This window comes from Medicago sativa, chromosome 6, assembly GCF_051527215.1.
Source record: "Medicago sativa cultivar Bolivia chromosome 6, Bolivia_mono, whole genome shotgun sequence".
NCBI classification, from domain to species: domain Eukaryota; kingdom Viridiplantae; phylum Streptophyta; class Magnoliopsida; order Fabales; family Fabaceae; genus Medicago; species Medicago sativa.
The window spans coordinates 62,984,811-62,999,464 of record NC_140754.1 but is presented as its reverse complement, the minus strand read 5'-3'; the positions used below and the strand labels follow the sequence as shown (position 1 = coordinate 62,999,464).

At 34.3% G+C, this 14,654-nt stretch overlaps 1 long non-coding RNA gene across 2 annotated transcripts; it reads left to right on the top strand.

Moving 5' to 3' along the window:
* Nucleotides 1-3,798: 3,798 nt before the first annotated feature.
* LOC146916197 (uncharacterized) lies at nt 3,799-5,248 on the top strand. 2 transcript variants are annotated; one of them, XR_015014925.1, is made up of 3 exons: nt 3,799-3,873; nt 4,000-4,812; nt 4,920-5,248. It is a non-coding gene; the product is annotated as an uncharacterized LOC146916197 (long non-coding RNA). The 2 variants fall into 2 exon arrangements; XR_015014924.1 differs by having other exon boundaries at nt 3,818-4,812.
* Nucleotides 5,249-14,654: the final 9,406 nt, after the last annotated feature.

Here is a 14,654-nt window from a genome sequence, read left to right as displayed (position 1 = left end):
TGTTAATTAGGATTAGTTAATAGTTAGTTAGAAGTTAGTTAGTGGAGTTTGAAGTTAGTTACACAATTGGTTAGTACAATAAGTCCTATAAATATGGACTAGTATGTGTTCATTTTGCATCTTTTATCAATTTATTCATTCTATAATGAGTTTCTATGAGTATATCCCACATGAGTACTCGTATGCTTGCTATCTTGCTTACATCTTTGATTTTTTCATATGATTCCATGATTTTCAACATGGTATCAGAGCGATACCCTAAGGAAGAACATGAAGATGATGCTTCTTGTTGATGATTCCGATGAGGATGCAGTTTCAGTTGAAGATTCTGTTGCAATTGCAGTTTCTGATGAAGATTCCGATGAAGCTTCTTCAGCAGAATTCGTTTCTTCTGATTTTGTCACAGTTCCAGATTCTAACATCATTTTTGGCAGTTTGGATTCACCAATTATTCTGATTTCAAACCCCTCAATCGAACCAGAATTTGATGGATTCTCCATCAAGATTAGGGAAATATCTTGTTCCCTTGGTGATTCTTGTTGCAGTTATGTTGATTTCTCAATTACTACTTCGAAAGAAGATACGCAATCGAAGGATGTTAAACCTGAGTCTGTGATTCCTAAAGCCAGCAAGATATTTGCAAAATCGATCAAGCGTGAACATGTTCGTTAAAAGAGCATCGTTCAGACAACAACATCTATCGTTTTTCGCAAGATCACAAAAAGAAAGGTGAGAAGCTTTCTGATTCACCAATGAGTTCGTCAGAGAGCATCGTTTTCCTTTCCCATCACTATGACGTGTGCATCGTTACTTTCTATCCCGGCGGAACAAGTTCGTTCCGATCATCTCTGTTTTCGTCGCTTGTGTTTGCGGTGGCGATTTATCTCAGTTTTCTTGCGATGATACAAACACAACGCCTTAGTAATCTCAAATCATCACACTTTGTTTTCGTTCCCGGTGGAATTTCAACAATAAATGAGGAACCATTCCTCACTGCGTTTCTTCCTGAATCGGTGTCAAGAGCCTCTGTAGCAACGTTTTGCAAAGGTGACGATTTGTTGACTCGGCATCAACCAATTGCTAATTAGATGTATGGAAGTTCGGTTCACAAAATTTCTCTACGAAGAATCGTGTTTGCATGATTTCTTTTCAAAATTGCATTTGCAAAAAGGGCATTCCAGAAGCGCGTTTGCAAAAAGGCATTCCAGAAGCATGTTTAAGAGCATCTCTTTTTCCTGTTTTTCAGCAGATTATCATATCACAGAAACGTGTTGCAGAAGCGTGTTATGAAGAAGTGATTTTTATTCAGTGTTTTGAAAAGTTGATTCTGGAAAAAGAACGTTCTGCATATGCTGTTTTTTTAGGTTCAGTTGCATTTTTTCAGTTTCATTACAGATCGAGCAAGTTTGGGAAGAAAGTGACAGTGGACTCGTGAACGAATCGACAACTTAAAACCAGTTTTGAGATGTATTTGGTGTTATGTCGCAGAATCGCAAAACGCGGTTTTTTTAGAAAAGTTGTTTTGAAAAAGCGCGTTAGGGATACATTTTTCCAGTTCATACGAGTTTGGTCATGGTTGCATGATCATGTTACAGACTTGCGTTTTGGAAAAGCTGATAGCAGATTTTCAAGGTGGTATTTTCGGTCTTGCATTCCTTGCTCAAGGTTACACTGTGTTCAACTCAAATTTGCAACATGGATCTGCCTTTCCCAACTGGGCTTGGGCCGATTCAATCTGTTGGATTCTACCTTCAACTTCTTTTCATTTCATCAGTTTCTTTTCTTTTACTAGTTTACACCCCTTGTTTGTCTTAGTCACTATAATATGAAATTTTCAATTGTAATTCATTGTATTCCAAACTCAAATTGGTGAATTTTCCCATTTTGAGTTTGAGGGAGGCTGTTAAGATTCGTAGGATTTAGTGTGTTATAATTAGGATTAGTTAATAGTTAGTTACCAGTTAGTTAGTGGAGTTTGAAGTTAGTTACTCAATTGGTTAGTCCAATAAGTCCTATAAATATGGACTAGTATGTACTCATTTTGCATCTTTTATCAATCTATTCATTCTATAACGAGTTTCCACGAGTATCTCCCACATGAGTACTCCTATGCTTGCTATCTTGCTTACATCTATGATTTTTCTCCCTATGATTCCATGATTCTCAACATATATCATTGAACTAAGTTAATAATGCAATGATAAAGGGAAAAAAATAAATAAAAAGAGGAAAGTAGTAAAGAATTCATGGACAATGCTCCAATAAGCTTGCCTAACTATCATAAATAAATTTCAGACATAATTTAGTGAGTAAAAAAAAAAAACTGATAGAAATTAGCAGCCTTACTTCATCCTTGATTGCAATGCAATATGAAGTGTAGTACATACATGCAATATGTGTTATTATCATCCAGTTTTATCATCGTCATTCTTGGTTGCAATGGATCCTTCCTTAAGTTTTATACTGATTTAGTTAGTTGGTTCACATGAATATTCACTCTACTTAAACTATAATTTTGATTTAATGGAAAGAATTGTAGTTGATGATAATAAGAAGATTACCTTTACTTATGCAATCGGTCCATGCCACTCAATATTTAAGTTGTTAATTGTTATGGAATGTGATATGTTCTTCAAAAGACACACCCTAGTAGTTTTGACTTACAAATTTCATTACATACATCAGTCACCATTGAGATATCAAAATACATGAACCATAGCACAATGAAAGCTTAAGTTGACCTTCATGAATATATAATAGTCCATATTTGAGATTACATAGCCCCTAGCAGTTACATGACCCCTCACACTCAAAATTTGCATATATAATAGACTTCTATTTGACCCAAGCCATGCACCAAAAAAAAAAAAAAAAACAGCCATGCCCACACTTGATTCTTTCCTCTGCTCAAATACATTTTAAAATTAGTAACCAATAAAATCACCTAAAAGTGTTGTCAACACTTGAGAATAGATAAAATCAAAAGTAAATTGTTCCCACTACTTTTAAATGATTGATGTATAGTATTTTGCCAAACTTGATAATTCATAATTATAGCTTGGAATCCACTCCAACTGAGAGGACTAAGTATAAACTTTCAATAAAGGATGCTAAGTAAATAATTATACTGTAGAGCAAATAATCCTTAAAGAAACAACATTTGATTAAATAAATGAAGGGAGTTGATGCATGGAATCATACATTTGCCTATGACTTGTGTTTCTCGCTGTAACATGGATAGTTTGAGTGTTTAGGTTTTTTGTGAATGATTAGTGACCTATATTTCCTATACAAAACTACTATATATAATTAGTAAGAAATAACTGAAAATAACAGTCACAAATAAAGCCTTCGACGCGTGTCCTTCTATGACTCTCAGATTTTTGACAAGCTTTCACGTGTCTTCGACCTCTTGATCTTGTCTTTTCATACAACAGTTTGAATTTATACAGTTGAAACTAAACGTCTTGGCAATCTCAAATATGCCAAGTATTTCCAAATCTGTCGAACCAACAATCATCTGGAGCATAATCAAATACCAATCCCAATTTGACATATTTTTCCTTGTCAAATTGAGTGTGTCGAAAAATACAGTATAACAAATTGTCCTCCAAAAATGTCACTTTCGATTGAATTTTGAATGAAAGAGAAATGTGGCATTTTTAAACTTTTCCATATTTCCAAGGTAGTGCGCTAACGTCATCATCATCATGACCATGTTTTCAAAAACTATCCCTTTACCCTGAAAAACCATTATGGCACCATTTTTTCAGCAAGTTAGCGGGCCACGACACTGTTTGAACTTCCCATATGTCACTCTAAAATGCAAACGCCAGGCCACATGTCTGGTTTTTTCAGGAAGAAAACTCAAAGGTTTCCCTTTCTCTTCAAAAAAATATAAAACCCTTTTTTCTCCCTCTTTCTTCTCTTTTTTCATTCTTTCAACTTCTTTAACCCTATTTCTCTAGAAAACTCATAATCCTTCATCTTTTTTTGTAGAACAAAAACCCATAAATCTTCAAAGCTTCAAACTTCCTTCAACTTCTTCCATATCATCATCTAATCCTTCGAAGTTTATCCCTGTTCCATTAGCTGCAAGATTGGATGTTCCCATTTAGAGGGGAAACCAAAGCTTTGCAAAGGAACCTACAATGGAGGTAGACCTATCCAAAATCTGGAATTCTCAAGTGTTTGCTGCCAAAAGAATTCTCTACAAACCCTAATTTTAGTGTTGGCTTCTAATCCTTTTTATTTTTTGCTTTCTATTCTCTACATTATTTCATCTGATACATGATATGTATTTATAGAGAAATAAAACCCTCAAAATTTGGAACAAATCTCACACTGAAAATACGTTTTTATTTTTCTCCTTCAGCGCAAAATCGGGGCCCAATATTTGCACATTGGGGGCCTATTTTTTACAAGACAAAGTCTCAAAACTGGTCCCAAAATCGGGGCCCAATTTCTCCAAATTGGGACCCAATTTTGGCAGATTTTGAAACATCAGTTTTGAGTCAAAAACAACAAGTTTTTTATTAAACAACCATACTATGCATTCTAAAGAGACAAACACAACACATTGAATTGTTTAAGAGGCATTTAACAATGATTAGAATATTAGAAATGGCTTTTTACATCTCATCAGGGCTAAAAACTATTTTATCATGTAAGGCAGGGGTGAGCTTTATAAATTATGTAGTTACAAAATCATTTTGTACATGCAAAGAGGTTTACATATGGCTAACACGGTCAAGTTTGTTTATGTTATGATTATCTTTCTTTCCTTATTTAGTTTTGCAACAAATGTTCACGGTAAGTTTATTTTGTTTTTATCTTTTCATATTTCAATATTTACTATGTCCACCATTTATTTTTTACCAATATACACCATCGTCTTGAACTCTTTTTTTTCATCACAGCGGCCGTTAAATGTGAAAGTGACAGTGATTGTTCACCATATCTGTGTGCTCCCCCTATGACATCAAAGTGTATACGTGGGAGCTGCAAATGTGTTCAATCGGTGTACACGTGATTTTATAATTGGTGTCCGGACAAAGCGAGTATATAAACACCCAACTACAATATTCAATGAGCTGCTATATAGTAATTGTGTTTTCACCTATTAAATTTATTTTAAACTCTTTTTCTAATTTAAAGAACGTTATAATTATCACTTTGTACTCGAAAATGATAACGCATTTAAATAAGGCAGGAAATAAAATTATATAGATTGTATTCTTCTCTCTTAGTTTTAGACATATTGCCTCGACCTTTCATTTAGGCATATCAAATTGTCTTTTCAACCATACTTCCTATCATTATATCCTTTATAGCTAAGTTTAAAATTAGTTTCTATGTCATTTATAAGTATATAAGTTTATATTTATATCACAATATTTTTACACTTGTGATTTTTCTCACTTTAATTTATATTTCTCGTAAATGTTAGTTTTTTATATAACCTCAAATACTTTTTCGATTTTAATAGGTATTGAAACGTTGACTATCACTTAAAAATCACAATAAACTCTTGTAATAAAATGGATGTCTTTATTAATTATTTATTTTGGTGCGTCTTCTTCAATTTAGAATATTTTTCAATGAATCTATGACTATGAAGCAAGTGTTGGAAAAATAAGACATAGAATATTATTATAAAGTGAGAAACAACAAGAAATATTATATCAAATTATTATAGGTATTTTTAATGAAATATTTTGGGCTTTTTATAAGTTATTTACTTCCCTTCTTAATCCACTTAATTAGTTCAATTGTTGTCCCGTGAGCATAGCTCAGTTGGTAGGACAATGCATTATTATATGCAGGGGCCGGGGTTCGAACCCCGGACACCCCACTTATTCACCTTATAAGGTGAATTCTAACCACTAGACTACCTGACCAAAAAAAAAATAGTTCAATTGTTGATAATGACCAAGATATTACAGACAAATTCAATCTATCTAAGTATTCAATGTCTTATGTTTCATTCAACAAATGCCTTAATCTCAAGGTGACAATGAAAAGCCTCGACATAGAAAACTCTGAAATGCATATTAAATTGTAATGGATTAGTAGTTGTGTATCTAATTGAGACTTTTATATTTGGTTTAAATTCACATAAATGTTCAAGATTGAACCTCAAGACCAAGAACCCAAGTGCATTCTACTTTACCTCTAAATTATTACAAGATGACTATTGATTTTTTTAATATTTTATTACATTTTTTTGAGCAATTTTTTCTTATTATATATATATACACACACACCCCTAACACTTTTGGGTTCTATATTAAAAAAATAATATTTGAGGCTCTTAAAATTGCGAGGACTGGCACCATAGCTCACCTTGCACTTGATAAGGTCGGGCCTGACAATAACAACTAAACCCTACAAAGGGTACTAATGGCCTGTTTGGATTGGCTTATTTGAGTCAATCCACTAACAAGTTTGTCATATTGTATGAGATAACTTGTGAAAATAGCTTATAACATTGTTTATAGCTGTTGCCAGCTTATTTTCACAATTTCTCAAGATAGGTTATGAAATCAGCTTATGGCTTATACAAAAACAATTTATTTACACTACTTATATTGTTTGGATAAACGTCTTATTTTCATCTTATGTCATAATCACTTATCATGATAAGCAATTATGTATAAGTTATTTCTATGGCAATAATAAAGTTCAATTCTTTTCATGTAAGCGATAAGCTTTTTTCACACGCTTTCTTGGAGAACTTATGAAAATAAAATTGAAATATTTTTATGTAAGTTTTAATCTCTTTTCATAAGTTATCCAAATAAACTCTTAAATCAAGAAAAGTCAAAATTAAAGTTAAATTAAGCGAAATTTATTATATAAAATCAGTGAAACCAAGAAAAGATGGCTAAGCTATAAATTTGGCGGCTTTATCGACATTCATTTCAAAATCTTTAAGAACCAAAATGAATTCCTGCTCGTCAAGTTGTGATCCTGTCTTTTCTCTGACTGCACGAATGATTTTCTGATCAGAGTGGGTGAACACATAAGGGCCACGGGCAGGTCTACCGTTAGGACCACCGACTGGGCTACCATTATGGTTGGAGACCGCCTTATTGCCACCACTACTACCGCCGCTCATTTTTCAGAGAGAAAGAGAGAGACTGTGAGACTCTAATTTTGTGTGAGAGATTGTACACATTAATAGGAGTGAACATGGGTTGGGCCTACTATTGCCTAACCTTTTACCCAATCCGTTGAACATATTCTGAGTTAGGTTCAAGATACAAACCATATTTACATAGAGAGAACGAAACCGAATCAATCCATTTTAAATGGGTTGGGTCGGGTTGGGTTCATGGGTCCCAATTTTAGTTATAAAAAAACAATTTATTTTATTTTTTTAAAGTATATTTCCGCCGGTTACATCAACATATATATATATATATATATATATATATATATATATATATATATACACCAAATTCAATTTCCTTTCCTCATACATTAAATATTTACCTAAATGCACCTAAATTCACAATACCAAATTACACAAATTTACCTAAATTCACAATATCAGAATAAAGCAAGATTTCATTATAGCCCATGTTGAAAATAGAGAGATGAGAGATCAGAAAACTGAATATGGTACATAAACCTTAATGTTTCTAAGTTTGGGCAATTAGGGTGGGCTTAGATTGAAAATTTGGGCTGGGCTGATATTAAAAAAATAGTAATGGTATGAAACAAGATTATTGCTCTTTACCCAACAGGAATTGCTCACTCTCATTTGAAAAGACGAAAATACCCCTACGCATGTTAACTCACGCTACTATTAATTTGCGTGAGTTAACTCCCGCTAGTGTAAATTGCAACATGAGTTAACTCACGTTTATTACAGGTCTGCGTGAGTTAATTAACTCGCGTTTATAGCAGACATCAATTATGTAAATATGTAATGAACGTCGCTATCATCTTCGAGAATTTGTGGATAATACACTGTCTTCCAAATATGTAATGAACGTCGCTATCATCTTCGAGAATTTGTGGATAATACACTGTCTTCCAAAAGTCCTCTTCCTTATCCTCCCCAAGTTAATGCCTGACACATTTACTAATACATCAGATGTTCTTTGATTTGCACCAATATGGATAAAGTATCCGTCAAGTTGTGCCTTCTACTCGTCAAACTTGTTGGTGTGGGTTACAAAAAACCTAACCCTATTTTTCATAGCTTCATAAATGACATGAAATTCAACTGGACCTTGTGCATCTTCAGACATGTTTCACTTCACAAAAATATAATGAAAAACAAATATGAGATTATATCACTCTATGTCTATTGAATAAAAAAATAACAACGAAAAAAGAAATAAATAACTTATGCAGCAAGCAAAGATCGGAAAAAAGTGGCGCAAAAATTTAAAAGATGGGCATCACAGTAGCGTGACTTAAGTAACGCTAGTGTTAACTTTCTGCGAGAGTTAACTCACGCAGTCCATACAGGTAGCGTGAGTTAACTCACGCTGAGCCCTATCACCTAGTACAAAAAAAGACGAACCAACCAGAAAAACCAGCAAAAACTGATGAGTTTTGATGATACATTACTTGTTCTTTGATGCTCGATGAGCGTAGAAACTTGCTTCATGACGATTTGCAATGATTTGGAATGAAGATTTTAACCCAAAAGATCGCACTTTTTGGGTTTTTAGAGGTGGAGAGAAAGAAAAATGGGTTTTGTTTGAAAATAGTCTCAACGTGAGTTAACTCACGCAGCGCGAATTAACTCACGCAGGGGCAAACTGGTCTTTTCAATCGTGAGTGAGCAATTTCTGTTGGGTAAAAAGCAGAATTCGTGAAACAATCTCATAGGTAGATGGGTTGGGTATATGGGTACCCTGGTACATAAACTAAAATCTGATATCCGAACCAAATCTTATGGGTTTCAAGGGTTGGGTTGGGTTGGACCCGTAACTGTTTGGGTTCAGGTAAGTTTCGATTTGGTTCGGTTTGGGTGATTGGGTTCCTGGGTCTACCCTTACCCGTGTTCACACCTGGTACACAAGTTCAAGTTTAATCGTACCATATATCATTTCGTCATCATAAGTTAATATTTTTCCCTCCAAATTTTCCCTCCTCATTCTTTAAATAAAATTAAAATAATAATAATTGGAATTAAAATAATAATTAATGAAAATTTACCAAAAAAAAAAACTAACTAAAAACCAAAACTATTGTTATGTTTTTAGTTTATGTTAAAAAAGTTTAGGAGAGTTGGACTCAAATAACCATGTATAGTGTTTAAAGTCAAACCAACTCAATAGAAAACTGCATATAACCAAACTAACTCCAATTGAAATCACAAAAAAAACTGCATTTCGTTCAAATGAGTTCGATTTTTTTTTTTTACTCAAACTCGTGGTTTGATTTATGATTTTTATTTCATCAACCGAACCAAATCAAACCGCGACATAAGAGACTCTGTCAATCCTAACTCAGTCCAAACTCAAATCAACCCAATACTCAATCAGCCTAATTAACTCAATCTCTCACTCTTTGACCCAATTGTTATTTGTTATTCTTCATGCAAGAGTAGGTATGGTATAGCACAAAGTTAAATTTGAATTAAGAATTTGGAGATCATATAAATATAATATGCCAAAGATTGATCTATAGGTTGGTAAGGTTTGTTACCAAGTCTCTAAACATAAATGGATCAAAGAACTCATACGATACAATAATCACAAGGTTGGTTTGCTTCAAGTTGTTAAACTTGTTTGTTAAATTAGTGGAACATGAAACATTGTCAGGTGCAGTTGTTCTGGGTGTTTGTAAGTTCTGGAACGACGGAGGGTGTGTATCTACAGACACACTGACGATCAAGTCAGTTTAGAGAGCATGAATGAGGGTTTAGGTTGAATGCTTTCGTACTTTTGGGGACTACTGAGAGTCCCCTTATATAGCAAGGGGTTGCATGAGGCGTTGCATAGCACACTTGTGGGTTGGTGCACTTTAGAAGAAATAAATAATTCGCATAATAAAATTAAATAGGATTCATAAAATAAATGAATAAAGAACTTAAATTAAATAATCCAATAAATAAAATAGAGGTTCATCTTAGAACCTACGCCAATAGGGTTTAGTTACTCATGTTAGCTAAAGACAAATTACAAAAGAAATAAAACATACCCTAGAGACTTAGTGATGAGAGACTCATCCCTTGAAGCTCCTAGCGTTTTCCTTCTTCTTGCGCGTAATCACATGTTTCTTCGTCCTTTGGGTGTTTCCTTCCATATAAGATGTCTTGGGACATGAGAACATAATTCCTCCCTTTGTAATGTCTTCCGAGGTATCTTGAATCTTCATTTATGGTCTTCCCAAGATCTTCAAGATGTTTTGCTCTGCCGATTTGCATGGTTTCTTCTTGAATTACATCAAAACACCCTAGAATTGTTATCTTTCGTGAAAACTATAATTAAATGACTCAAACAAAAAACATTACAAAATGTCCCGAAAACCATATGCAATTGATCTAATACTCCTATATTTTGGATTAAAACTAAATGAAAACTACTGGAAAATATGCTAAGAATACCGTAAGATAACGTGTTATCATAACCCTAAACTTCATATATTGCTTGTCATCAAGTAACGAAAGAAAATTTTAAACCTTGCAAATTTTTAAGGAAAAACATACCTTTCCGAAGAGGTTACTCAGATCAGTATCTCGTCCCATTTACTTACTTGACTAACCTACACCTTTTATGCATGGAGGACAAGATTAGAGAAGATAGCTCACACTTTCAGCCAAATATGATTATGATTTTAATATTTTTGGTCCAGGTAGTGTCTATGGAACTGATCTTTATCTGGTTTGGGCACGCGAAATGAATTTTATATTATGGAATACATCTCCTAATGAATATAAACTTATTCCTCCCAGCCCTTTTGATTCTGGACCTAGTTGGTATCTTTTGGTTCAATATCATGGATTTGGTTATGACAATGTCCGATATGACTATAAAGTGATGAATTATGCTCTTCACGCTGCACTTTTCGCTCCCACCCAGCTGAATGGACACTAATTCCCCTACGTTAGTTAAGTCACGCTGCGTTACTTAACTCACGCACCTTATAAGCTCTGCGTGACTTAAGTCACGCACCACTGAGCCTCTGCGCGGTTAACTCGCGCAAGTTGGCCGGTGGTCAGGGCTGAAGAACAAACGTTTTTTGGTCTTTGGTCAGTTTTTCAACATTCAATCTACATATTTTTTTACCCATTATACACATTTTTTTGACCACATTAATGATGTTTATAACCTATACAACCATTCCCACCTATAAATACCCCTTCATACTTCACTAATTCTTCACACCATATCACTTTCTCCCCCTCCTCACTCTCTCCCTCTATTTATCTTTTTTTTCTTTTCAATATTCTCTTTGTGGGCAAAAGTAATCCATCTTCTTCGGGGTAAAATAGTGAGTAGCCGACTTGGGGAAGTGATCAACCCTTGGGATAAGTTTAAATCTGTTTTCTTTTACTCCAGAAACTAATTACCGTCGGTAAAAAGATTCTTCTTGGGGCATACAAAAAAAACAGCTTTAAATTTAGCCCAAGGGTTGATGATGTATTTTCCCCAAGAAGGCTGCTCACTATTTTACCCCAAGAAGGTTGATCACTTTTTACCCCAAGAGGGAGAAAATAAGTAGATTTAGTGAATTCGAATAAATTATTGTATCAATTATTGTATTGTATGAATTCTATTAATAAAATAAGATGTTGTTATATGCCTCAATTTTGTTCATTCCTTTTTATTCCATATTTGCTTTTATTTTCTAATTTTTTATTTAATGAATAAATATTAAGTTAGTTCATTTCCTTTTATTTATATTTGTATTTATTTTAAGTGCGTAACTAAATTAGAATATAGCAAATAAATAAATAATTTAGAATAAAGTAAACAAATAATTTAGAATAAAGTAAATAAAATATTTTACAAATAAAGTAAATAACGTAATTTGAAAATAGTAAATAAATTAAAAAAAAATAGCCACCTTGCGCCACTTAACTTGCGCCACATTACTTAAATTGCGCATTAGTTTACACTTGCGCTAGTTAACTAGTGCAGGGGCATTTTAGGCATTGCTACAGGATGCGAGTGTTTTGTGCTGGGGGAAGAGCAGAATTCTAAAGTGATATGTCATGGACTAGTTATTGAAGATGCTAAGTGTGGCACCTATTTAAGGGAGATATATAGTGTAAGAAGAAACCGTTGGAGAAAACTTGATGCCGATATGCATTATAAGGTTATGGGTGACGAACAATTGTACATCGATGGACTCTCACAGTGGATGTGTTATGGTGAAACACATAATGAAACATATTTGTTGTCATTTGACTCAAGCAACATTATTTTCCTTACAACATCCGTGCCCTCTGTCATAGATGGTAGTTTTGAAAAATATTTGGAGTGGAGACACTTAGTCCTATTAAATGGGTATATTGCTTTCAAAATAAATTATATAGAGACGGGTATATTTCACATTTCAATTTTGGGGGAACTCGGTGTAAAGAAATCATGGACTAAGAGATGAGACCTCAAAAAACTGAATATGGTACATAAACCTGAATGTTTCCAAGTTTGGGAAATTAGGTTGGGCTTAGACTGAGAAATTGGGTTGGATGTGCTAGGATGTGTTTGGGAAATTAACTTGTGCTAGGATGTGTTTCTAACTATTTGGCCTACATTTGTGTCATTGAGCTAGGATGTTTATTTTTACATCATTATTGAATTATGTACTGAAGCATATTATTGAGAAACCAAAAATGTAACAGAAAAGAGAGAGAAGGAAAGAAATATTGAAGAAAATGGTGAATATTATTGAATGAATTGGGAAAACAATGCTTACAGTTATTTATAGCTAAACTATAGTTGTACCATACTAAGCTATCATGTACATCACATATGTGATTGTACCCTAAGCTCTAACTAACTTTGTAGGTTGTTATAGCTATGAAACTAGCTTATGGTTTAGTTAGCTTGTGCTGCAAGTCACTAGTGTGTAGTGTGTTCCTCTTCCTTATCTTTGATCATCTATGTTTCTATATCTTCCATGTAATTCTTCAATATCCTCCCACAAGCTGGAGCATGATAGATATTGATTATGCCAAGCTTTGAAACAAAAGAGTGAAACTTTGGAGGTGGCAAAGGTTTGGTGAGGAAATCTGCAAGCTGTTCTTCAGTAGGTATAGGAAGCAACCTGAGTATTCCTTTTTGCACCTTTTCTCTGACAAGATGGCAGTCTATTTCCAAATGTTTAGTTCTCTCATGAAACACTGGATTGGAGGCTATATGAATTGCACTCTGACTGTCACAATATAACACAGGTTGTCTGACACAAGTGATTTGTAAATCCTTCAAAAGGTAGAGAAGCCACTGTAATTCACATGTCCTAGTGGAAAGTGCTCTATACTCTGCTTCTGAAGATGACCTGGAAACAGTTGCCTGTTTCTTTGCACGCCATGAGATCAAGGATGAACCTAAGAAGAAACAGAAGCCTGTTGTTGATCTTCTAGAGTCAATACACCCAGCCCAGTCAGCATCAACATAACCAAGGATTTGTAGTTCAAATTGTCTAGGAAAGAATAATCCAAGTCCAGGGTTTTGTTTTAAATATCTAATGACTCTACAAGCAGCTTTGTAGTGTAAAACAGTGGAAGCATGCAAAAACTGACTCAGTTGTTGGGTTGCTAGTGTGATGTCTGGTCTGGTAGTGTTAAGATAAAGGAGTCTTCCAATGAGTCTCCTGTAACAAGACACATCAACAAAAGGTTTGCTATTGTCTTGGTGCAATTTGATTGAAGTGTCCAAAGGGGTGGTAGCAGGTTTAGAAGCTAGAAGACCAGAAGAATCCAACAGATCAAGACATTATTTCCTTTGTGAAATAGAGATTCCCTTCTTGGAGTGAGCAACCTCTAAACCTAAGAAATACTTTAGAGTTCCCAAATCTTTGATCTTGAAATGAGTGTCAAGTATGGTTTTGATTCTAGTGAATTCTGTGATAGATGAACCAGCAAGAATGATCTCATCTACATAAACTAACAAAGCAGTAAAATCAGAACCCTGCTGAAAGGTGAAGAGGGAGTAGTCTGATGGTGACTGTGTGTAACCTTCTGCTATCAACAAAGAGGTCAGCTTCTCATACCACTTCCTACTTGCTTGCTTCAAACCATAGAGACTTTTATGTAGCTTGCAAACCTTATTTCGTGCACTAGAGACACCTTCAGGTATGGTCATGTAAAAATGTTCTTGCAAATCTCCATGTAGGAAGGCATTGTTTACATCTAATTGATGTAAATTCCAGTTCTTGATTGAAGCTATGGCAAGTAAAATTCTCACTGTGGTAAGTTTGGCTACTGGGGAGAAAGTGTCAAAAAAATCAATGCCTTCAACTTGATTGTACCCCATGGCCACCAATCTGGCTTTGTATCTTTCTATACTGCCATCTGCTTTGTGATTGACTTTGTAAACCCACTTGCTATCAATAGGCTTCACATTGTTGGGAAGATCAACAATGGACCATGTTCCATTTTTAGCTAATGCATCTAGTTCAGATTCCATAGCTTTTAACCAACATTTAGACTGACAAGCTTCTTTGTAGGTTTTTGGCTC